A 26559-nucleotide genomic window follows, 5' to 3' on the forward strand; every position below is an offset into this window, starting at 1 on the left:
TGTGGTGTCACTGCAGGGAAAATAGACTCTTGCAGTCAGGTTCACTCAAAGATCACAGGTGATTACTATGATTTCCAGGGGGACTTGGCAGGATTAGGACATAACCAGGATTAGATTGTATCCAAAAAGAATTGTTCAATGTGGACAACTCTTTTAAAGGGGGTTATACAGAAAAACATGGCCACTTTCTTCCAGAGACAGCACCACTCTTGTCTCTAGTTTGAGTGAAGGTTATGCATCTAAGTTCCATTGAGACATAAGTGGTGTTGTGTCAGGAAAAAAGTGGCCATGTTTTTCCAATGTCAGATAACCCCTTTAAGTAGAATTTTATCCGGGTAGGACCCAGCATCTCTACATCACACAGACATTTCATTTATGTCCATTTAAACTATGTAATGTTATATTACCAATATGGTGGCCTTGCATAGCAACTGAGCCCTTGCTGCCAGGGTTCTTCTCAGATTACAAGTGATCATTGGGGGGTCTAGCAGCAGGAGGTGGTGCGGTTAGAGTGTAGCCATGACATGCTTCTAATCAAAAGGTATCGTTCAATGTGGTCAACCCCCTTTAAATAGAATCAAAGTAATTGTTAGAAGAAGAATGAGTAGATTCTCTTGTCCCACCTTTAAGACCGGGACTGGGAAGCATGCAGAGCGCAAGGGAACACTGGGAGCATGGATGGGTAAAGTATTAACTGGTTGGGCAAGGGCTGCACGGACATCGTTAGCCTTTGCTAAATGATTATAATAGGCCTAGTAAACAAGCACCAATCTAGCAGATCGGTGCTCGTTTACAATATTGAATGGGCCTTCATCGGCCTGTGTAATAGCACCCATAGTGACGGAGCCTCGACTGCAGTTTTTCAGTAAGTGAGACACCTAGTGGTGGGATTTATAGCGTTGTATTTCATATAGGAAACAGGTAACAAAATAAATGAAACAAATTGCAAAGATATAGTGGGAGATTTATCAAACATGGTGTAAATTGGAACTGGCCCAGTTGCTCCTAGCAACCAATCAGATTCTGCTTTTTATTCCTCACAGACTCTTTGGAAAATAAAAGGTGGAATCTGATTGGTTGCTAGGGGCAACTGAGACAGTTTCACCTTACACCGTGGGGGGAGATTTATCAAACATGGTGTAAATTGAAACTGGCTCAGTTGCCCCTAGCAACCAATCAGATTCCACTTTTTATTCCTCACAGACTCTTTGGAAAATGAAAGGTGGAATCTGATTGGTTGCTAGGGGCAACTGAGCCAGTTTCACTTTACACCATGTTTGATAAATCTCCCCCTATCTTTGATAAATAGTAGGGGTAATATTTCTCCTTGAAGAGATCACCATAAAGATGTTTGGGGATTTTTAGGCCCTTCAGAAAATTTCCGGACAGAATATTCTAGAAAACAACTCTCCAAAAGGTGCTTTAGCTTTGCATATCCTTCTTCCCAGAATTCTCAGTGGAGCATGAAGGCCTCCAAGTCTCCATCCAGCCTTTATGGTGCTCTCCTCAAGGAGAAATTGTTATATACTGTTAAAAAGTCATTAGGGAGGACAGAGATAACATAATGATATTTTGTGCAGAAAACCAATTTTTCCCGATTTTCTGCACGGTTCAGGTATTGTGGCCCATCCAAATCTTTTCTAATCATCTTTTTTTTTTCTGTCCCGCATCACTTCGGAGAGAGTAATTGTAAAGTATATTTGTCACTCATGCCACTAGCGGCTGGAAATGAATAGAGCTTGCTGGAAGAGACTGATGCATCATACAGGAGGCAGTGGTGCATGCTACAGGCACTCCGAGAAAATAGACGCCTGAAGCAAATGGAAATTGCAGGCAGCATTACTCAAACTCAACCCAAAGTGAAGAGAGGAGCTGGCAGAACATAAATAGATAATTCTGTTTCTTTACTAGAAATCTTTGAGGGAATGAAACAAGAGTTCTTGACTTACACGCTCCTATATGTTGAATTTCATTGTCACATCATAAAAATGCTTTATATTACATAAGGGACCTACAGAGAAGGGGGGGGGGCACTGCTACATGGGCATCTTTAAAGGGGTATGCTGGTTAAAAAAAAGAATATTTTAAAATCAATTGGTGTCTGAAAGATATAAGGATTTTTAATTTACTTCTATTTAAAAATCCAAAGTCTTCCGATACTTATCAGCTGCTGTATGTCCTGCAGGAAGTGGTGTATTCTTTCCAGTTTGACACTTTGCTCTCTGCTGCCACCTCCGTCCATGTCAGAGGTTTTCTATGGGGATTCGCTACTGCTCTGGACAGTTCCTGACATGGACAGAGGTGGCAGACTGAAAAAAAAAGCCCACTTCCTGCAGGACATACAGCAGCTGGTAAGTACTGGAAGGCGTGAGATTTTTAAAAGGAAGTAATTTACAAATCTGTAACATGGTTTGAGTCTTTTATCTTCATGCCTTTATTAATTTCCAGACCCCTTGAAGTGCACAGTCATGTGGGTTTGTACTCTCTGTAATACATGTTGGATGTGAGGTCTCTGTGTGCAGGATGCTAGAGTTTGCTGTGCTTTATCTCTACTCTCCTTACTATTTATACCCCATGTAAGCTGCCCTCCATGTATGCTCTCCCAACTCTCCACAAGCTTTTTTGTTGTTTATAACCTTCTCAACTTCCTTGCTGCTTTAACTAAAGCCCGTATTCCACGGGTCGTTGGAGGAGCAAACGAGCGCTATTAGCGCTCGTTTGCTCCTCGTTCGCCGCTCGCTGCCGCCGCTATTCAACGCGGCTGCAGCGAGCGGGTGAGTGCGGGAGGGGGCGGCGGGGAGCTGCGGGGGGGCTGGCCGGGGGATCGCTAGATCGTCCGGGCAGCCCATAGGATATAGCAGCATCTGCTGCCGACGCTCCTATTCAACGGAGCGACGGCAGCAGATCGCTGCTATATCAGTCGCTTGTTTTTCAACATGTTGAAAAACAAGCGACTGCAACGATCAGCCGACATGAACGATGTCGGCTGATCGTTGCACTCTATTCCACGGAACGATTATCGTCCGTAGCGGTCGATATCGTCCGAAAACGAACGATAATCGTTCCGTGGAATAGGGCCTTTAGGCTGCCAGTCAACTTCTCCAGCCGCCAAGAGTCAAATGCTGAGCGTTCAGGTTTGGAGAACATTGTTGAACCCGAACAGTTTGGCAAGTCCACTCAACGCTACTACTAAATACCCCTCCTTTTATTAAAGGGGTAATCCAGCGCTACAAAAACATGGCCACCTTTTCCCCACATTGGGTGGGGTTTGGAACTCCATTGAAGTAAATGGAGCTTAATTGCAAACCACACCTGAACTAGAGACGAGAGGTGGGGGGGGAGTAGCCATGTTTTTGTAGCGCTGGATCACCCCTTTAAGTTGCCATGAAAGCTATGGGGGATCAGGTTTTCAGTTCGCTCACTAGTTAGTAGTATTAGGGTTAAAGGATAAATTTCAGATTTCATATCAATGATTTTCTATGTGGATTAATTTTCTACTTTAAGATGCTGTTTAAGACGAGGCTGCACCTCATTCATATTGAAGAGGAGATGGTGGTGGTGGTAAAGTGTTTTTTTTTTTTTGTTTTTTTTTTTGAGAAATCCACTATTTAATCTGCGAAATGCACCTGCTCCAAGCTGACTACGGTATGATTCACCCATATGAGAAAGCTGCTTGAAGGATCAGACTGATGTACGACCAGAGTGCATTAGTGCCATTAGTGCGGTTTATGGCTTAACTTGGACAATATACTGTAGCGCATCGGCGTTCGGTTGTATGATTATATATCGGAGAAACACAAAGACGGAGACTCTCAAATGTGTGAAATTCAGCTTCTAATGACTACTGAGATTTTATGGCTAACAATAAAATGTAGAATTATTAGATCCAATGAAATGTGGCTCAAACGGCATAAAAGTGCTCATGGTTTCCCCTTAAAGAGGTTGGAATTCATTTTTTATTATAAGGGTTGCCTGACTATATGTATATATCACATGGTGCCTTGATTCCTGTAATGGTTAAGAAAATCTTGTAGCCAGCGAGCATTTTCCCTACAGCACTACTACAGGTGTAATAAGGTATTACACTGTGCCCATTGACATCAACAGGAGGGTTCACAGACTGGACACTCTGTAATTTCTCCTGTGGGAGTGCTTGCAATAATATTGAACACCTGCTTCCTGGTTCTCCACAGATTAAAGGGAATGTGTCACCTAAATAGTAAAACTTGTTCTTTTAATACAATCTGAGGGTAGCTTCACACGTACCGACTCACAGCGTTAATAACGCTGCGAGTCGGCTAGGTCCTGGCAGATCACTGTCATTACTGTATGTAATTCTGCCGGCCGCTTAACCCCTTCTGTTGCCGCCCGGCTCCCGCTCCCGCTCTGTATACATTACCTGTCCTCGCTGCACGGGGTCCCGGCGTACTGCTCTCCAGCCCGGCCAATCAATGTGTTGCCCTGCTGCAGCCACTGATTGGCCGGGCTGGAGAGCAGTACGTCGGTACCCAGTGCAGCGTGGAGAGGCAATGTATACAGAGCGAGAGCGGGAGCCAGGCGGCAACAGAAGGGGTTAAGCGGCCAGCAGAATTACATACACGCAGCGCTCTTTCAGACCGCTGCGTGTAGCGAGTTGGTACGTGTGAAGCTACCCTGAATCTAGTTTCTGACTGTAATTTTTTTTATTTAACTTTTTGTATATTGTTATGGGGGTTGCCATATTGCCTGGGTTGTTCTTAACATTTAGTGACATGCTTTACAGCAAGATTCATGGACATAGATGACAATAGGCAGAGTCTGTCCCCTTGAGTTGAATGTGAAACATTACTGAGCACGCTCTGTGACCTGTGAGGAGGTAATTCCACAGGGAGCTGCTATTGTCTCCTCTATCTACTGGTGTCACCTGACGCTGCTATGCTGTACATATCACTTTACAGCAGGCTTCTCTTATCACCACAGAGACAACTGGAAGTGTCAGCTTAGTTTTATTCCCAGTGGTGAGAATGAAAACTGCAAGATATCAGGTTTATTCTATAATTTAGATAAAAACAATATGGAAAATTAGAAAAAAAAAACCAAAATATGTTTAACATGTATACATTATTTAAGTTATAAGCCATTTTCTGATGACACATTCCCTTTAAGGGTAATAACTGAAGGTCCAATCAGGAGGGTTCACACTGAGCAAAACTAGCGGAATTCCATTAGCCTCCCTCTCATAATGGAAGTCTATGGGAGGCGCGCACTCCTGTTCTGTCCGCGCTGAAGAATGAACATGTTCATTCTTCAGCGCGGAGAGACGCTGTGAGAACAGCAGTGCGTGCCTCCCATAGACTCACATTATGAGAGGGAGGCTAATGGAATTCCACTAGTTTTGCTCAGTGTGAACCCGGCCTAACTGCGAGAGTGACTGCTAAGTAGAGCCTGTACCTTCCACATCGCTTGTGCCGCACAAATGACAGATCCCGAACACTGGTGAAGATGGCGCAGGACTAGACTAGACATGGTAGCCTAGAACTAGAAACATTGCTGTGTCAGTCGCCTGTGCTGCTTCAGATCGCTCCGGCGAATGTGCTGTATTGTAACCATGGCTGAATAGGAGAAATACAGTCGGGGGCGGGAGGAAGAAGAAGGAGAGGTGTTGCAGGCCTAGGGCACAGACGCCCTAGGCCATTCCTCACTGACATCGGTGCTTATGAGTGAAAGAACGTTTTTCACCCTAACTACAACACCAAGCAGATTTGTATGAATCGCATGACCGTGAAGGCAAACAAACTGTACCAATGGTTTTTGTGTGTGGTGGGAGGGTTGGGGTTGGTGAGTACAGATTCCCTTCAAAGGGATTGCCTAAATTTGAGTAGTGCTCTTCACCAATGTCAACGTCTTAATTGCCTACCAGAAAAGATGGAATGTAAAAAACAACACAGTCAAAAGCAAATGTAAAATATACTCTTAAAAGTGTAACAATAAAGGATGATGTAGAGAGAGAGAGAGAGAGAGAGAGAAATACAACATGCCATTCATAAAATATTTATCAAATGTATTTTCTCATCGGTATATCATCATCACGTCCAAATACAGTACACAGAAAGAGCGGTGGAAGAACGTCCATTACCGGGCCAGATGCTCATTGACATTTGGGAAACATTTTGACTTATGGTTTCCCATTGTGATGTGAATAAGAATGAATTAGGGTTGGGAGCAGATGTAGAGTAAAGCAGGTTGGATATAATTAACCGTTACTCATTGCAGCCATACAATTATACAGAGGGCAAACGCTTCTGGATTTATTTTATGTTGTTTGTCTAGAGAAGCAAACAGAACGTAGCGGTGAGTTTTATTATGAACGTTGTTAGCATTAGGACGTGAACATTGCAATCTTATGGTACTGACTACGCACCCTGGCGCTTAATTTGTATTTATTATTTCACTGGAAGCAAGCCTGGCCAATAAATAAGAATTACATATGGAAGCATGTAAAAGGAAGTAAACATAGAAGAAGAAAAAAAAATTCTTTTTGTGCTCAGGCTATATAATCAGCATGGCACTAACTACTGCAGGGGGAGCCACTTAGGTTTAGGAACTTAACCTTTTGTGGATAGTAGCTTTCTTTTGTCTAGCTCCACTACATCTTCTTTATGCAGAGCATCCGATATATGACTCTACTGGCTATCCTTTGATTGCTGCTTAAGGCTATGTCCACATGCTGTAAGGGAACGGCCGATCTCTAAAAAGATCATCCCAGCCGATACCGCAGTACCGGCCGGATGATCCTTGGGCCGCAGAGTTCTGATGCGGGCGCATCCGTGCACATGCGCATCAGAACTCCCCACAGCACACCACAGAGCGTACGGCCGGAGCTGCTCCCTCTATTGTGTGAACTGACACGGTTTGTTGTTTGTTGTTGACATGTCAGTTGTTTGCGGCGCCACCAGGGAACGTATGCTATGTGTATACGCTCCAGCCGGGATCCCACAGGCAGCAAAGGCACGTATATTTTTGTAATAATCACGGCCGTTGTACAATGGCCGTGGTTTTACGAAAATATATGTTGTGTGAACATAGCCCAAAGGGGTTGACCAGGCTTAAAAAACAGGACTGCCAGAAACAGCAATACTCTTTGGTGTAGGTTTTGCTGCTTTTATCAAAAGTTAATGGAGCTGAATTGTAATACCACACACAACCTGGGGACAGGGGTGGCGCTATTCTGCAAGACAGTAACTGTGCTGTATCTAATCATGGATAACGCCCTTGAGTAAAATATATATATATTTTTCATCCAAAAACTTGTTGGGGGCCACTTGCCAGTTGCAAAAAGTTATTGTGCCCCATTGCAAAATTTGGAATGGCAACCCATTCTACCATGTCCACCAACAGCATGGTATGAAGCGTTCTCAATTTTTTAGGTCTGATTCCATGCACAACTCAGTTCTCTTTCCATAGGACTGGAGAACTGCATTACCTCTTCTGAACAGAACTACAGAACCCCAATAGCAGCTGCTTTCTGACTTCCATATTATTTATGCCCATGGTTAGGGACTTATTCTTGACTCTTCCATGAATATCTATGAATTGTAGATTTGTCCTTGTATTTGGGTTATTATGTAACCAGAGCTCATAAAATAGTGTGGATCTAGTTTACATTTGTCTAATATTATATGGAGAGAGATATATCCTCTTATTATATTAGCGTATAAAGTGCTGTAATACAGCAGTTGCAAATCTAGTTGTATTTCTCCTGTCGTAACATAATTGAGCACTCTGTCTAGTTCTTCCATAGAATTTATAAGCTAAAACATCCTCCAATGCACCAAAAAATGGCCTGCAAATCTCTGTAAAATATCCGTATGCTTTTGACAATGATCTTAAAGAGGTATAAAAAATAAGATGCTGCTGGGGTAGGGGAAAAACAAAAAAATGATACTTACCCAACACTGGTCCCTCATATTTTTCTTCTTCCTGCTTCTGAAATGAGCTCTTGGTGCATGACCTTTCTGCTCAACCAATCACTGGCTTCACTAGGGGCCCGCCTCAGCTGGTTCTGCACCCAGTGCTTGGCAAGTGAGCAAGAAGATAATAGAACGCGCATGCTAGCGGCAGAATAAGCGAGCAGGAGCGTGAAGTGGTGTGGTGCCCTGTGGGTCCAAAGGGGAGACAATGTGGGGGCTCCAGAATCCGCATTATCAGAGGAGACAGGGGAGCCGGTGTGGCGGCACTCCAGCGCGCGGGACCCCTCTGCAGCCGTAACAATGGGTAACCTTTAGAAGTCAGTTTAAATATGAATTTCCAGGAGGAATAACAGAGGAACAACGCAACACAGAAATCAAAGAGAGGATTCCTCAGGTTTCTTATTTTATAGGGAATGCTAAAAACAAGAAATAATGGGTTTCCTCCAAGCCAGGTGACTCTTCCAAGAAGCATGCCCTTACTATAGAGCCTCATCTCTGCTTAGGGCGGCGGTGCATCTATCTCCAGAACGGCAGCCATCTCTCTTACCCCCGTGCAGACATCCAGGCGCATGGCGTCAGCAGCTGGAGGTCCTATGTGCTCTGAATAACATCCATAGCCCGTCTTCCTGCAGCGGCAGAGCATTGTGTCTCCAAGATTAGATTATATGTGTTCTTCATTTATGTCTCCATTAATTTAATTACAGACTTTATCATGTATAACGCCGTCCACAAATAATATCGATTTTCCATCACAAACTATACTCAGATGAGACAGTTCTGAGAAACTGAAGACAAATAATGTGGAGGAGAGGTATGCATTGATCTCGATGGGAAAGCTTTCCCTATTACTAGACATTGAAGCATCTCAGGCATGGCTATATAGTGCAGTATAAATGTTATAAGGGCTCGGCTCCTATAAACAATCCCCGTCCATAGGCCTTATTGTGTTCCAGTTCATCACTATTTTCAAGATCTCTGTTTGTTGGCAATGAACGTGAGAAGAATCGTACATTGAGTAGATCCAGAGACAATCCTCTACAATCTAAATGCTCCAGAATGATAAAGTTCATTGAAGCGAACTGTAGACTCGCTACTCACAAATAGGTATGGGATATTTGGCTTGTAGGAGAAATTTATGGAAAGCATAAAAAGTCCAGGTTCCAGTGATATTATATCATGGGGCATTTATGTAGAAGCAGCAATGGCGATTTTCTCATCTCCTTCTGCTTCTCCTCCTCCTCCCTTCCAAGACGTGGGGTCTCACTTCCAAGATATGGGATCTAAAAAAGTGACGCTGGTGAGCAAAAGGACTCTTCAGCCATCTTCTGCTCACCAGACAACCCTCTTAGGGCCACAATCAGTCACAATCAGTCACAATCTTCTAGATCAGCGCTCACTAACTGAGCCTATCACACAGCCCGCTAATTGTGTGAGCGGGGCTGTGCGGACATTACTATCAGTTTAAGGCTATGTTCAACGGCTGTACTTTGTACGATGTGGAACACTGCCTATTATTCTATGAGATCCCGGCCGGAGCGTATACACTTAGTATATGCTCCGGCTGGGATCCCATGTGGCGCCGCAAAGAACTGACGTCTCAGAAAGCCCTGTCAGTTCACACAATGAAGCGAGTGGCTCAGGCCTGCAGTACCGGCCGCGATGATCTTTTCAGTCTCTTACGTAACGTGAACATAGCCTAAAGGTGTAAAATAATAACAATGTTTTACCTGTTCAGACATGCCCTGCCCACACTATAACTGTAATACCACCACCACTAGACACACCTGCCCTGTACACTGTAACCCCACCACCACCACCACTAGACACACCTGCCCTGTACACTGTAACACCACCACCACTAGACACACCTGCCCTGTACACTGTAACACCACCACCACTAGACACACCTGCCTTGTACACTGTAACACCACCACCACTAGACACACCTGCCCTGTACGCTGTAACACCACCACCACTAGACACACCTGCGCTGTACACTGTAACACCACCACCACTAGATACACCAGCCCTGTACACTGTAACACCACCACCACTAGACACACCTGCCCTGTAACAACACCACCGCTAGACACACCTGCCCTGTACACTGTAACACCACCATCACTAGACACACCTGTCCTGTATACTATACCACCACCATCACTAGACACACCTGCCCTGTACACTGTAACACCACCATCACTAGACACACCTGTCCTGTATACTATACCACCACCACTAGACACACCTGCCCTGTACGCTGTAACACCACCACCACTAGACACACCTGTCCTGTACACTGTAACACCACCACCACTAGACACACCTGCTCTGTACACTGTAACACCACCACCACTAGACACACCTGCCCTGTACATTGTAACACCACCACCACTAGACACACCTGCTCTGTACACTGTAACACCACCACTAGACACACCTGTCCTGTACATTGTAACACCACCACCACTAGACACACCTGTCCTGTACACTGTAACACCACCACCACTAGACACACCTGTCCTGTACACTGTAACACCCCCACCACTAGACACACCTGTCCTGTACATTGTAACACCACCACCACTAGACACACCTGCCCTGTACGCTGTAACACCACCACCACTAGACACACCTGTCCTGTACACTGTAACACCACCACCACTAGACACACCTGCTCTGTACACTGTAACACCACCACCACTAGACACACCTGCCCTGTACATTGTAACACCACCACCACTAGACACACCTGCTCTGTACACTGTAACACCACCACTAGACACACCTGTCCTGTACATTGTAACACCACCACCACTAGACACACCTGTCCTGTACACTGTAACACCACCACCACTAGACACACCTGTCCTGTACACTGTAACACCCCCACCACTAGACACACCTGTCCTGTACATTGTAACACCACCACCACTAGACACACCTGCCCTGTACACTGTAACACCACCACTAGACACACCTGTCCTGTACACTGTAACACCACCACCACTAGACACACCTGTCCTGTACGCTGTAACACCACCACCACTAGACACACCTGCGCTGTACACTGTAACAACACCACCACTAGATACACCAGCCCTGTACACTGTAACACCACCACCACTAGACACACCTGCCCTGTAACAACACCACCGCTAGACACACCTGCCCTGTACACTGTAACACCACCACTAGACACACCTGTCCTGTACACTGTAACACCACCACCACTAGACACACCCGTCCTGTACACTGTAACACCCCCACCACTAGACACACCTGCCCTGTACACTGTAACACCACCACCAGACACACCTGCTCTGTACACTGTAACACCACCACCACTAGACACACCTGCCCTGTAAACTGTAACACCACCACTAGACACACCTGTCCTGTATACTGTAACACCACCACCACTAGACACACCCGTCCTGTACACTGTAACACCACCACCACTAGACACACCCGTCCTGTACACTGTAACACCCCCACCACTAGACACACCTGCCCTGTACACTGTAACACCACCACCAGACACACCTGCTCTGTACAGTGTAACATCACCACCACTAGACACACCTGCCCTGTAAACTGTAACACCACCACCACTAGACACACCTGTCCTGTACACTGTTACACCACCACCACCACTAGACACACCTGCCCTGTACACTGTAACACCACCACCACTAGACACACCTGCCCTGTACACTGTAACACCACCACCACTAGACACACCTGCCCTGTACACTGTAACACCACCACCACCACAAAAGGCAACACTGCCTGATGCATAGCGCTCTTCTTCTACGTTGTTTTTTTTTTTTTTTTATGATTTTTTTTTTGCCAATTTTCTATCTATATTATAAAATATTTGTAAAATAGGATGTAGGTTTCATTTCGTCCACTAAATCCAATTTTAAGCAGAGACTTCTTGTTCTTTACAGATCACTTTCCAGTAGTGTCCTCCTTATCATCACAGATAGTATTACAGTGAAAAGTGACAGTACTGTATAGATAACACATGATCAGGCCAACCACAGCCTCCCTTAAAGGGGTTATCCAGCGCTACAAAAACATGGCCACTTTTCCCCCTACTGTTGACTCCAGTTCAGGTGCGTTTTGCAATTAAGCTCCATTTACTTCAATGGAACTGAGTTTTAAAACCCCACCCAAACTGGAGACAACAGTAGGGGGAAAGTGGCCATGTTTTTGTAGCACTGGATAACCCCTTTAATGTTGGTAGAAGCAGCTCAGGCAAGATGGCCGCCACTCTAATAATGTACTGAAATTTTGTCAATCAGAAAATTAAAACAGTTAAAAAAGACCATATGTAAAACCATATTCTTTGGGGGTCAGACTGCTTAACCCTTTCAAAGATCAGCTTAAAGGGAACCTGTCACCCCCCGTGTCGGGGTGACAGGCTCCCGACCCCCCGCTACAGCCCCCTATACTCACCTGATCCCGCCGGGTCCCGATTCTGGATCCGGTCGGGTCACGGAGATTTCAGCCGCTGCAGCCCGGCGCGCACTTAGAGATGAGTCCAACGCTTATAGAGAATGATGGAGGCTGGACTCTCCTGTCATTCTCTATGAGCGTTGGACTCATCTCTCAGAGCGCGTGCCGGGCTGCAGCGGCTGAGATCTCCGTGACCCGACCGGATCCAGAAGCGGGACCCGGCGGGATCAGGTGAGTATAGGGGGCTGTAGCGGGGGGTCGGGAGCCTGTCACCCCGGCATGGGGGGTGACAGGTTCCCTTTAATCTGTGAGGGAGCACAGTGGGGAAAATTAAAGGGGTACTTTTTTTTTGTTTTTTGTTTTTTTGTTTATCAAACCAACTGGTATCAGAAAATTATATAGATTTGTAAATGCCTTCTATTTAAAAACCTGGCACTTATCAGCTAATGTATGTGCTGCAGGGAATGGTGTATTCTTTGTGCTCTCTGCTGCCACCTCTGTCCATGACAGGTACTGTCCAGTGTAGATGAAATTTTCTGGTTCAATGTTTTTATTAGGTTTTTTTTAAGAACAAATTACAAAAGATAAAGTCTATAAGCACTTACTTTAGTTACATTATATTACAATATATTATTTTTCTCTCTTTACCTTGTATATTATCTTTACTGACAAACCAGTATACTTTACACTAATTTGCTCAGTAGATGAAATTTTCTATGGGGATTTGCTACTGCTCTGGAAAGTTCCTGTCACTAACAGAGGTGGCAGCAGAGAGCACTGTGTCAGATTGGAAAGAATACACCACTTCCTTCAGGACATACAGCAGCTGATAAGTTCTGGAAGACTTGATATTTTTAAATAGAAGTGATTGACAAATCTGTATAACTTTATCACTTTAAGTATGACGCTATTCGTGTTCCAATCAATGGAATGTATGGACGTGCTGAGTCCTCCTGATCAATCGAGGCACTTTACAGTTATTTTCCACTTTGGATGATGATCCTGAACAGAGAACCCCTCAGAATTCCCTAGCAGGGTGTTTGAAGATGACATTTCTAAAATCAGCCGTTAAATAACTAGTCTGCCAAAGGGAAAAAAAAAAGTAACACGTCTTCAGAAAATAATTTTCTGAAGCCTCAATGAGAATAATTAAACTAGGCGCAAAATGCTTATTGATCAGCATAACAATGGAAGATTCCTTCATACATTGTAATGAAAACATTGGCGATAATACCACGCGTAGAACCTTTCACCTGCCTACTCCCTTTGTGCAACCTTTGATACAAAGACATTTACGAGGCATTGCACAGGTTACATCTAATTTCCCGCAAAGAATTTTAATTAATAGACGTTCTAACTATGGTAATTGAAAATATACGACAGGTTTAAAGGGACGCTTTACATAAAGACTCAATTATAGACGCGTCCTGGTCTTATTCAGGCTTTTTATGTACCGCTTTGGAGATAAGGGGAAAAACAGAGAAATATGCCGCTTGCGGTTAGACAATGAATCCTTGGAGGGAATGCGACATTCATGTATATATTGTGGAGGTAGCCACAGATAGCCATCATTTTGTATAGGGTGCGGGAAACAAAGGGACCCTGGTTTCAGATGACATACAAAGCCTCATTAGGGATGGTGGGATGGTGAAATGGAGAAATTCTGCAACTTTGTATGGATATGCAATGTATTATCTGAGATCTATGGGACATAACCCATATGGATATGCAATGTATTATCTGAGGGAGATAACCAATATGTATATACAATGTATTATCTGGGATCTATGGGAGACAATAACTCATATAGATATGTAGTGTATTACTGGACGTCAGTGGGAGATAACCCATATGGATATACAATGTATTGTCTAAGGTCTCTGGGAGATAACCCATATGGATATGCAATGTATTATTAGACTTCAGTGGGAGATAACCCATATGGATATACAATGTATTATCTGAGGGAAATAACCCATATGGATATGCAATGTATTATCTGAGGTCTGGGCGAGATAACCCATATGGATATGTAGTGTATTACTGGACGTCAGTGGGAGATAACCCATATGGATACACAATGTATTGTCTTAAGTAGATAACCCATATGGATATGCCGTGTATTATCTGAGGTCTGGGTGAGATAACCCATACAGGGCTCCAGATGGCGCCCAAAATGGTCGCCAATGCGACTGACATTTTGCAAATGGCGCCCAGATTTATTAATCTGGGCGCCATTTGCGACTGGCCCCGGCGGCGGTGCGCTGTCTCTTTAAGTCCGGGCCCCCGGCTGATGCGCGGCTGCCGGGGGTGTCCCGTCCTATCCCCGGCAGCGCGGCGCATCAGTGACCTGCCTGGGGCCCTGACTTCCGGCACAGGAAGCGCACGTCAGAGACGCTTCCTGTGTCAGAAGTCACAGCCCCGGCGTACAGGGAGCTCACTGACGCGCCGCGCTGCCAGGGATAGGACGGGACACCCCCGGCAGCCGCGCATCAGCCGGGGACAGCGCCTGAAGAAGAAGAGGATCGCCGGGGGAGCGGGTTGTCAGGTGAGTTTGTGTGTTTTTTTTTTTTAAATACTGCTTAGCATAGAGGAAAGGGGGGGCATCTATAATGGGGGGAAGAGAAGGGGGGGCATCTATAATGGGGGGGAGAGGGGCCATCTTTAAGGGGGGGAGAGGGGGCCATCTATAAGGGGAGGGGGTATCTATAAGGGGGGGAGAAGAGGGGGCATCTATAATGGGGGGGGAGAGGGGGCATCTATAATGGGGGGGAGGAGGGGGCATCTATAATGGGGGGGGAGGAGGGGGCATCTATAATGGGGGTAGAGGGGGTCATCTATAAGGGGAGGGGGCCATCTATAAGGGGGGGAGAAGAGGGGGCATCTATAATGGGGGTAGAGGGGGTCATCTATAAGGGGAGGGGGTATCTATAAGGGGGGGAGAAGAGGGGGCATCTATAATGGGGGGGGAGAGGGGGCATCTATAATGGGGGGGAGGAGGGGGCATCTATAATGGGGGGGGAGGGGGCATCTATAATGGGGGGGAGGAGGGGGCATCTATAATGGGGGTAGAGGGGGTCATCTATAAGGGGAGGGGGCCATCTATAAGTGTAGGGAAAACTGGCTGCAGACACTGGGAGATAGATATATGCACAATTATTATTATCAGGGCCCCTCAGGTGTCTGTATTGTAGGGGGTCACTTGCATTAGTCACTAGGTGAGAGATATATCTATTTATATACACATCTTGTGGGGGGTCACTATGGCTGCAGTCATAAGTCTAGCTCAGTATGTATAGACTGTTGCAAGCTTTTAAAGGGAACCTGTCACCCCCGGTGCCGGGGTGACAGGCTCCCAACCCCCCGTTAGAACCCCCTATACTCACCTCATCGCGCCGGGTCCCGCTTCTGAAGATGACCGGGTCACGGAGATCTCAGCCGCTGCAGCCCGACGCGCACACTGAGAGATGAGTCCAACGTTCATAGAGAATGACGGAGCGCTGGACTCTCCCATCATTCTCTATGAGCATTGGACTCATCTCTCAGTGTGCACGCCTGGCTGCAGCGGCTGAGATCTCTGTGACCCGACCATCTTCAGAAGCGGGACCCGGCGCAATGAGGTGAGTATAGGGGGGTTGGGAGCCTGTCACCCCGGCACGGGGGTCGACAGGTTCCCTTTAAGTTCAAGTTCAGAAGAGTAAGCCTCATTAAAAGGCTAGCCAAGTGAAGCTGAAGTACTGAGTCAGACTGTATATGGTTGTCAAGTTGCAAGTTTCCATGTTGAACGTTTTCAAACTAAGAAAAGAGAGAATCTAAAGGAGGAGGATGCTGCCGTGGCCTCTGCACACAGTAAGTCCCATTTAACATAACATTAATTTTACATGGATTAAAATGTTGGCGATTAAATATTCTATTTGGCGCCTAAATTTTTCAGGTTAGGAGCCAATGGCTCCCAGGTACATTTTTTAGTCTGGAGCCCTGCCATATGGATATGCAATGTATTATCTGAGGTCTGTGGGAGATAATCCATACGGATATACAATGTATTTACTGGGGTCTGGGCGAGATAACCCATATGGATATACAATGTATTATCTGAGGGAGATAACCCATATGGATATGCAATGTATTATCTGAGGTCTGGGCGAGATAACCCATATGGATATGTAGTGTATTACTGGACGTCAGTGCGAGATAACTCATATGGATACACAATGTATTATCTTAGGTAGATAACCCATATGGATATGCAGTGTATTATCTGAGGTCTGGGTGAGATAACCCATATGGATATGCAATGTATTATCTGAGGTCTGTGGGAGATAACCCATACGGATATACAATGTTTTATCTGGGGTCTGGGCGAGATAACCCATATGGATATGCAATGTATTATCTGAGTCAGATAACCCATATGGATATACAATGTATTATCTGAGGGATATAACCCATATGGATATACAATGTATTATCTGAGGGATATAACCCATATGGATATGCAATGTATTATCTGAGGTCTATGGTAGATAACCCATAAGGATATGCAATAAAGCGCCACCACAGGGGAAATTGAGTATTACATAGTGTCTATTTAAATCAATGAGTTGCCTGTGCTGCATTGCATTGGACAGGTCCTCCAGATCAAGGCATGCTTTTTATAACTTCTCTTTTAAAGGGGGGATTGTAAAGAAAGGATACACCCATTGGCTAACAATTTATTGAAGTGCACCTATTATTTCACTGACAAAACATTATACGCTGTCAAAATGCCGGCAGGTGCGCTATCCTCTTCTGAAGCAGCTGTCAATTAAACTACTGGAAGCAAAAACAGATTGCAAAAACGAGGTGTGAACCCAGCCTTAGATGAATTGATGATTGTTTTATTCATGGTTGTGGGTTATACTTTTTGCAATTTTCTTGGAATTGGGATTTTGTTAAAAACTTTAGAGGAAACTCTTAGAGGAGCTAACTGAATTATGTGTATGGGGGCCTCTTAACTCTCTTGTGACAGAGGATGTTGGGGGATATAAGGTTCAGGGATTTTGGATTTCAACTGCCTGATTCTATTGTTTTCAGAGTGGTAAGCCGCTACCGAAGGAGTCCAACCCCCATTGAGTACACATAAACGTTTGGCTAAGTATATGGGTAGATTGAAAGAGATAGCTGAGGCATATGGACACCTTAAGGCATGATCTACACAATACATGCATGGACCTTATTTATGGCCTATTTGGTACGAACCCAGTTTCGTAACTCCCAGCATCATCATTTATGATGATGCTGTGAGCTCCAAAATTGTTAAATCTTCTAGCTACTGTACTGACACAGCTCTGTCAATACAGTAGCATGAAGATTTCAAGAGGATGTACCAAAAGGTACACTCTCTTTAAAATTACACATGAATCAAACGGTGCTGGCACGGGGGAGCCATTGCCACGGTCCTTTCTTTGAACCGTGGCCTGGTTCCCGCATACTAGGGGCGGCGGTTCTTTTCAGGGTTACCTGGCCAGGGGTGAGGCCCTGGAGGTGGGCCGGCCCACCCCCAGTGGGAGGAAAGTGCCGCCCCATCATGACGCGGCTCTGTACGTGGGAATCATGTGATCATATGAATCAGGCCTAAGACTTGTTCACATTGATAATATACCATTAAGTCACTTGTTCCAATGAGTGTTACTTTTGTAATGAGTCCAGTTGGTCAGTATACTTCATTAGTAGTCACCTTTCCTGGGTCCTAACAAAAGCGATAGTCAGACACCCCCAGGACTTATGGTAGGACACAAGAATGGGACCTGTCAGTAGTTAGACGTTAATGGCCAATAGGAGTAGCATCTTATAGTAGTCAAATAAAACAGCAAACACACAACAGGACAACAAAGATTGAAGAAAAAAATATATGACCAGAAAACTCAATAGGCGGATATTTCCGAAATTTAAACTTTAAAATTTTTGACATTGTTTGTTGCTGCCAGATACATATTGAATAGTCAAGGCTCAGGGTATATAGAGATGAGCAGTAGTGACTGAACTGTGAGCAGCACCTGTAGATATAAAGCATTGTGTATTGTCAATGTATTAAATTACAAGTTACGAGATAAGGATGAAGTTAGTTTACTTTAGTGTCAAAAAATCTCATTTTAAAGCATTTTGTTTGGCACACAGCTTGCTCTATTATATGTCTGTCTACATTGTTATATAATACCTGGATCAGATTGAATTCTCTATACACCTCTAAGCCTAATAGAGGGAAGACTCTTACAGTCGGCAGTGGAAATACACTCCGGTCTGCCGGCGACACGGTCCCGGAAAACATTAGGATATTAGGTTGAAATGATTTCAAAGATCAATTAAGAATGTACATGGTTCTTCATAAATCACTACAAAGCCGCTGAAATTATTGACTCTATGGTTGCTGGTTGACTCTCTGTATACAAGAAAGGGTTTGAGATGTTACTAGTGTTAAGCAGATCTGTCAAAATGTTTGGGTTCGCAACATTTTCCAAACCTGATCGCTGGGTATTTGATTCCCCACAGCGGCAGAAGTTGGATGCTGCCCTAGGAAGATCTGGAAAACTTGGATACAGCCATAGACTCTGTATATACGGGAACGTTTTTGAGACGTTCATTGATATTTAAGATGGCCGAGAATTGCAGGTCATATTTCTTAAGCCAAAGGGAAGCTTCTTTGTATTCAGACTAGTGTTAGGTTGATCTGTCAAAAAATTCGGGTTCACAACTTTATCCGAACCTGAACGCTGGGTGTTTGATTTCCTGCGACTGCAGAAGTTGGATAGCGCCCTAGAGAGCCATAGGCTGTATGCGTATTTTCCTGGCAGCCATAAGGCGGCATCCAACTTCTACAGCCACAGAGAATCAAATGTTAACCATTAGGGTGCAGAGAACATGGCTAAACCCAAACATTTTGCCAGATACACTCAACATTACTTTACATTGGATGTTTAAGAGGAAATTTTTGTTCTTCTTAAAGGGGTTATCCAGCGCTTCAAAAAATAGCCACTTTTCTGCAGAGACAGCACTGCTCTTGTCTCCAGTTTGGGTGCAGGTTTTGTAACTCAGTTCCTTTGAAGTGAATGGAGCTTAAAGGGGTTATCCAGTGCTACAAAAACATGGCCACTTTTGCCCCACTCTTGTCTCCAGATTGGGTGGGATTTGAAACTCCATTGAAGTAAATGGAGCTTAATTGCAAACCACACCTGAACTGGAGACAAGAGTGGTGTTGTGTCTCTCGAGAAAAAAAAAAAGTGGACATGTTCTCTAACCCCTTTAAAGAACAAAAGATTAAATCAGTCATTTACTGTAATAGTTGATGGATATGAGAAGCCATATTTCGGATCAGGACATGTAAACTAATGATACATTAACTAGGAATGGCTTGGAATCCATGGCTGGTATTGTAGGTCATGCTGGGATACAGCCATTGTGAATAGGTGCGATTGTTTCCTCAATGGCACCAGCAGCTTAATGGAAATAGTTCAGGAAGCATTGGGTTCTTGGTGTTATACTGACGCATTTACACAAAACATATTTATTTTCCTCTTACGAGTGTCCACAACTATTGTCTACTATATATGAACTGGCAGAGCATTTACCATTGTCCTTGGAAAAGAGATAGGGACTTTTTAACATTTTTTTTTAAAGAACTAAGCAGTAAAATGGTAAGAGCGCATACAAAGCCCCCGCTGTCTGTAAGTTGCTGAAAAATGGTTTTGTCACATGTTTAATGAGGATTATACTTTGAAGACTTTATTAACACTTCAGGTGTATTATAGTGTACTCTACCTAGGCACTGTTCTGTCCAGGACAAGGACCCATGGCCAATTCCAGCTTTTATGCTGTCTGAGGTGAAACCAGAAATTACGTCCCCCTCACCCATGGAAAATCATAAGTAGTAAACATTTGTATACAGAAAATTTGCAACAGTGTACTCTATGCCTCTATATAATAGTAATGCAGTTACCAAATAATTACATTCCACATCTATGTCCGACTGTCTTTTGCAGGCCATGATCATGAGGAGGTGGAGTTGTTCTACATGCTGCTCCTCATTGACTCTGCAATCTACCACCTGAGGCAAGATACTTATCTCCCCTCATGGCAGATACAGCTGCTCCACTGTCTGTAGCTGATGATGGTATATTTTTTTAACATGCTTAACATTGAAGACTTTGTGGCAATGCCAATCAGAAGATAGACCGCCATCTGCAAATGCTGGTGAAGTAGGCTACTTTCTGGCATGGTTGCAATTGTAGGGGTGTGGCTAAAAGAAGAAAGGGCAGATCCATGTGACTGTCTAAGTGGGTGTATAGACAAAGGGCCCAATATGACATCAGGGCTGCTATTACCTAGACTTGAACTGGCCCACCAGAGTATGAAAGGATCCTGCAGTGGGCCCAATCTGACTGAATAATGTATTTGGAGCCTTAAAGGTGTAGCACAATACATCTTTATGTGGAGCTCCCTTTACATGACTTATAAAGCCCTAAGCATCCACCGTAAAGTGGACGTACAACATCATTGGCCCTCGGAACCATTTCACCTGGTGGGCCCAATGTCCTTCAGTCTGACGCTGCCATTTCCCATGCTTTGAGTCTAGCCATGGGCTTTATAATACCATTTACAATCCTTTCACTATCTCAGGGCCGTAAATTAAAATCATTATGTTATTTCCGTCATCTTCGACTTGCCTCAGGATACATTAAAATTGATCAAGTTAGATGTAAAGAGAAGGGTTTTTGATGTGCTCCCATTCTGATCTTACCACCGAACGCTCTTGTAACGTCTCGACAATGCATGACTAATAAAGATAACAGAGCCAAAATACATTGAAAACAAGGTAAATCCTTTACAAAAGGGAGAAGAAGAAAAAAAAATTACAACACGCACGCAATGATGAAAAAAACAAAACATAAGAATATCCTGACAGCAATTCTACAGAGCCAAAGATGGGATGGTGGGTTCTTAGCATTTGATCTCCCTAAACACGTAAAGACGCCAAGGCATTTGATATTCCTACAAGCCTTGCAAAAGTTTAACATTTCCACTACTGTAGGAAGCAGTGCCTGTGTCGCCTGCTTTTTATCTAATATCAAAGATGGGGAAAGATCCAAGTGGACACTAGACTTTAATCATATTGATGTGCACAGCATTCACGAATTGGCAAGATCCAAAGGATTTTGCAGGCGCTAATGAGTGAAATTTGATTCTGCTGATGGTTCGGAGAAGAGCGAGGTAAAAGCTATTATTTCACAACAAAGGAATGATGACATTTCTTCTTCACGGAAACTTTACGTCCACTAATAATAATAGTAATGGGGACATTGTCACCAGTCAAAATGTCATTATCCCGGAATCGTTAGTATTCAGGATTCTTATGCAGAGTGATCTGCCGCTCCTTTGTAAAATGTTTAGAAAGAGCTCTGACATTTCATGGTAAGGAGGATTAAAATAGAGCGGACATCACCGAGAGACAAGAGACTCTTTCTTGAGGTATTAGATTTGAATGTATAATTTCCTGTTCTTTTCATATACGTTTGTAATTAACATTCTGTTTTTGAGTCGGAAAGGTTAAGGGGAATTTCTGGGCTTAAAGAGGTACTCTAGCTAAAATCTTTTTCTTTCAAATAAACTGGTTTCAGAGAGTTATATAGATTTGTAATATACTTCTATTTAAAAATCTCCAGTCTTCCAGTACTTATCAACTGTTGTGTGTCCTGCGGGAAGTGGTGGATTCTTTCCAGTCTGACATAGTGCCCTCTGCTGCCACCTATGTCCATGTCAGGAATTGTCCAGATTCCAACGGAAGCTCGCAGGGGCAAGCGGCAGAATCTGTACTGTTCTCTGTCCGGATTCTGTAGTGTGAACGCACCCTTAGTGGTACCTATAGAATAATATAGAAGATACTATATTAGGCCATGTTCACATGGCGTAAGAGGCCAGCTGTTCCGTGACCTGGCCGGGTCACGGAGCGGACAGTCTCTGAAAAGATCATCCCGGCCGTTACCGCAGTATCAGCCGGATGATCTTTCGCCCCGCATCAGAACTCTCCACAGCACACTATGTCGCTCCACTGTGTGCACTGACAGGGATTTCTACGGCGGCTATTCACTGAATTCACAGGATCCCATAGACACCCGGCCAGCGTATTTTCTCGTATTTTCTAAAAAAATACGTTGTGTGAACATAGCCTTAGGGTGTGTTCACACGTAACGTATAAGCTGCGGATCGCTGCCCTGTACACTCAATGGCAGACAAACTTACAGCGGGATGCACTGCACATCCTGCTACGAGTATGTCAGCAGCCTGCCCCATTAACCGCCCAGCCGCCGGAGCGTATACATCACCTTGTCCCTGCTCCGGCTTGCTTCGGGACTCCCGGTGTCTTCATGTCCCGCTCAGCCAATCAGTACGCTGCGGCATCCCGCTGCGAGTTTGTCTGCCATTCAGTGTAGTGCAGGGAAGGGATCCGCAGGGGATCTCGCTGTGAATTTGAAGCAAGAAATCTGCTGCGGGTCTGTTACGTGTGAACACACCCTTAGGCTATGTTCCCACACAGTATTTTTGCTCAGTATTTTGCCATCTAATGGTAAATAATGGCCATTTTTTCAAAACAATGGCAATTGTTTTTAAATAACAGCAATTATTTGCCATTAACTGGCGGCCATCCACTCAATTTCACCAGTATGTGAACATAGCCTATCTGTGTTTTCAATCCACTCCTGGTTGTGGTTGAAAAATACTGAGAAAAAATACTGGGTGGTAACATAGCCTTAAGGCCCTATTACACAAAACGATTATCGGCCATATTTGGTCGATAATTGTCTTGTGTAATAGAAGAGAGAAATCAGCCGACATGCACGATTCAGGCTGAACGATCACAATAGCAGCTATATGCTGCCGTCACTCTGTGTAAGATCTATCGGTTGCCTGGACAATCTAGCGATCACCCGGGCAGCCCTCTCGAAGCTACCGCCCCCCCCCCCCTTTACCTGCTCTTACCTGCTCACTGCCGGTACGTGTAATAGCGCCAGCAGTGAGCGGGCCTGACAGGTCGGCGCCCGTTTGCTCCTCTGCATTGCCCCGTGTAATAGAAGCTTTAGACTTACCTAGTGAGACTATCTAGACCAGGGACAGCGTGCAGCTAGTCTGTTAGGCTCCACTTTCTGGAAAAGAAGAGAAAAACACATTTGTACCTGGATCAATAGCAGCAGGTTGAACTGATTTGTTCCTTAGTTTAATCAATATGGACACGGAAACCTCTTATAACCACATTCACAGCAACAGAAAAACAGCTTTCCCATACAATGGCTCTATTCCATTGGCCTCCTAATACCAGGTGTAATTCTCCTGGTAACAACTGACACTATAATGGAGCTATAATCCTCTTTCCAACTCCGAGTCTTGCATTGGTAATCACTTTCTTAAAAGGAACATAAAGTAACAGAAAAAACGTTGTTATGGCAAGACACAGCGGCCAGGCCATGCACAACTATATTAGTTTTGCCTGGGATGGTTGGTGAAATCCTGTTTCCACTACTGAACTCTAAGATGTGAAACATTAAAGGGGTACGCTGGCGATTTGTTTTGTTTGTTTATTTAAAATTAGCAGGTGTCAGAAAGTTATATAGATTTATAATAAACTTCTATTTGAAAATAACTAGTTTTCCAGTACTTATTAGCTGCTGTATGTCCTACAGGAAGTGGTGTATTCTTTCCAGTCTGACACAGTGCTCTCTGCTGCCACCTCTGTCCGTGAAAAGATTGTCAGTTTTCTATCAGGATTTGCCACTGCTTTGGACAGTTTCTGTCACGGCAGCAGAGAGCACTGTGCCAGACTGGAAAGAATACACCACTTCCTGCAGGACATACATCAGTTGATAAGTTCTGGCAGATTTGAGATTTTTTTTTTAAATAGAAGTAATTTTTAAATCTGCATAACTTTCAGACACCAGTTGATTGGAAAAAGAAATAATTTTGCTGGAGTACCCCTTTAAGTAATTTCTCTAATTTATCTTCCTTTCTTTTTAGTATAATGTATATATGCTATATATGACAACCCATACAAAACATGTCAATACCTGAAGTGGAGAGATCGCTAAACATTCTAAAAAGTAGCACTAATCTGAAAGGAGAAGAGACAACTTACTAATGCCCCCTATTGGAGGTAGTCAGTGCTTTACCCCTTAAGGACCCTGAAACATGAGTGGGGATTATTAGCCAAGCCAAAATCTTCCCCAGGGGGGGGGGGAGTACTTATCCGCAGATGGCTTTTCTTGCCCCTCTCTCAGCAAGCAGCCAGCTCTGTACTGGTAAGGAGCAAGGGGTTGAGGAGTGACTAATGTTACTTCCAATAGGTGGCGCTAGAGAACAAGCCTTATTTCCTACCCCCCCCCCCCCCCCCAATATGGCCTATAAGTCTTCCCTCACCATCTTGACAGTCTTATTGGTATATATCAGTTCTTGGGTGCAGCCCTAGGGAGTCCTGGAAAACATTGATCCAGCCTGTGGCCTATGGTTGTACCCATGTTTTCCAGGTAGCCTCAGGGCTGCATCCAACTTCTTCAGCCACTGGTAATCAAATGCAGAGCGTCCTGGTTTGGAGAAACCGAGCGTGCTCAAAACTATAACACAGAGCAATATCAGAGATATTAGAAAGACAACGATCAGCCGAAGAGCCAATCATCAGCTCATTGTTGGCCACTTACCGCCTATCGCTACATGTAATATGTATAATGGCCGGCGTCTGATGATGATGTGTGTAAAATTATAAAGCTATTACTTACCTGTCCAGGCTCCTCCGGTGTCCTTCAGCCTTGTCTGTAGGATTCCCCACTCTCCGCAGCTGCAGCTCCTTCTCCTCCACTCAGCCAATCACTGCTGAGATGGGACAGCACCGTGGCCAGTGATTGGCTAAGCGGCCTGTCACTTCAGAGATGAGACCAGAAGTGAGAGCTGCAGTTGCGGAGATAAGGGTATCCCATAGACAAGGCTAAAGGACACCAGGAAACTTGATTAGGTAAGTATATATTTCTATTATTTTACACCAAAGCAAGGGCTGCACAGACAATAATATATTATAACAATATATGTTATAACAATATATATATATATATATATATATATATATATATATATATATATATATATCCCTTGTAATAGGCTCTGTAAGCAAGCGCCGATCTAGCAGATTGGCACTCGCTTATGCGGAGTATCAGGCTGTGTAACATAGCCCTTACATAAAGTTGCAGTAGGGTTCATTTACATAATCTCTCAATGACATATTACACACTACTTTGCCTGCTTTTCGTCCTCTCGGTTTAGTAGTCCTTGGGTTAATATTGACTACTACACATATTAGCCATTAAAAATATAATTTATTTTTTTTAACTAACAGACCCTCACCCTAGTGTAACTTTTACATAGGGGTCCCCCATCAAGCGACGTCCTATTTCCCATGCTTCATTACCTTTCCTCAGCTTTCCCATCTTGCCCCTGAGTAACCACCGGCTCTATTTTCCTGTACAATACATAATGACAAATAGAGAAGACTATAATAGCGCCACTGATAGAACCCGCTCTCTCCCCCCACTGGATAATAGAAAACTTGTAATACATAGCTGCGGAGTTATGGACTGCCTTTAATATCTGCAGATGATTAATTTAAAAGCTCCCACTTCCCAATATTTCATCTTCTATCATTCACCTGCACCGGAATAAAGGAAATTATGGGACCCTTTATCCTGGTGGCAATACAAATGTAATTTGCAGAGCATTATACGCCAATAATTTTCTAATCTGTCGGGTAAAATACCCAATAAAACTTAACCCTTTCCTGATTTCCTATTCTAGGCTAGGCTCTTTTACATAATAACCGCAATGTGTCAAACACTTCACGTTTCACACGTCTAGCGTCGGCAATATGGCGGAGCGGAGTAGGAATGAATCATGTTTCTTTACAAGACCTTTTAGTAAGTTTAATGTCATTGAAATGGAGAATACGTTTAAATACGGAAAGATTTCTGTAATCTGGTGCTAAAGAAAATCTAATAGTGAAAGGTCTATGAAAATATACATGATATATATAATACATATAAGATCTAGTGGGATAGTTAGAGCAGGAGTGGGGAAAAAA

General features: G+C 44.1%; 1 protein-coding gene across 4 annotated transcripts in view; it reads left to right on the forward strand.

The window, feature by feature from the left end:
• ELFN1 (extracellular leucine rich repeat and fibronectin type III domain containing 1) overlaps positions 1-26559 on the forward strand; it is a 444895-nt gene that overhangs the window by 53489 nt on the left and 364847 nt on the right. The gene's annotated exons all lie outside the window — the stretch shown is intronic.

Source organism: Dendropsophus ebraccatus, chromosome 9 (genome assembly GCF_027789765.1).
Source record: "Dendropsophus ebraccatus isolate aDenEbr1 chromosome 9, aDenEbr1.pat, whole genome shotgun sequence".
NCBI classification, from domain to species: domain Eukaryota; kingdom Metazoa; phylum Chordata; class Amphibia; order Anura; family Hylidae; genus Dendropsophus; species Dendropsophus ebraccatus.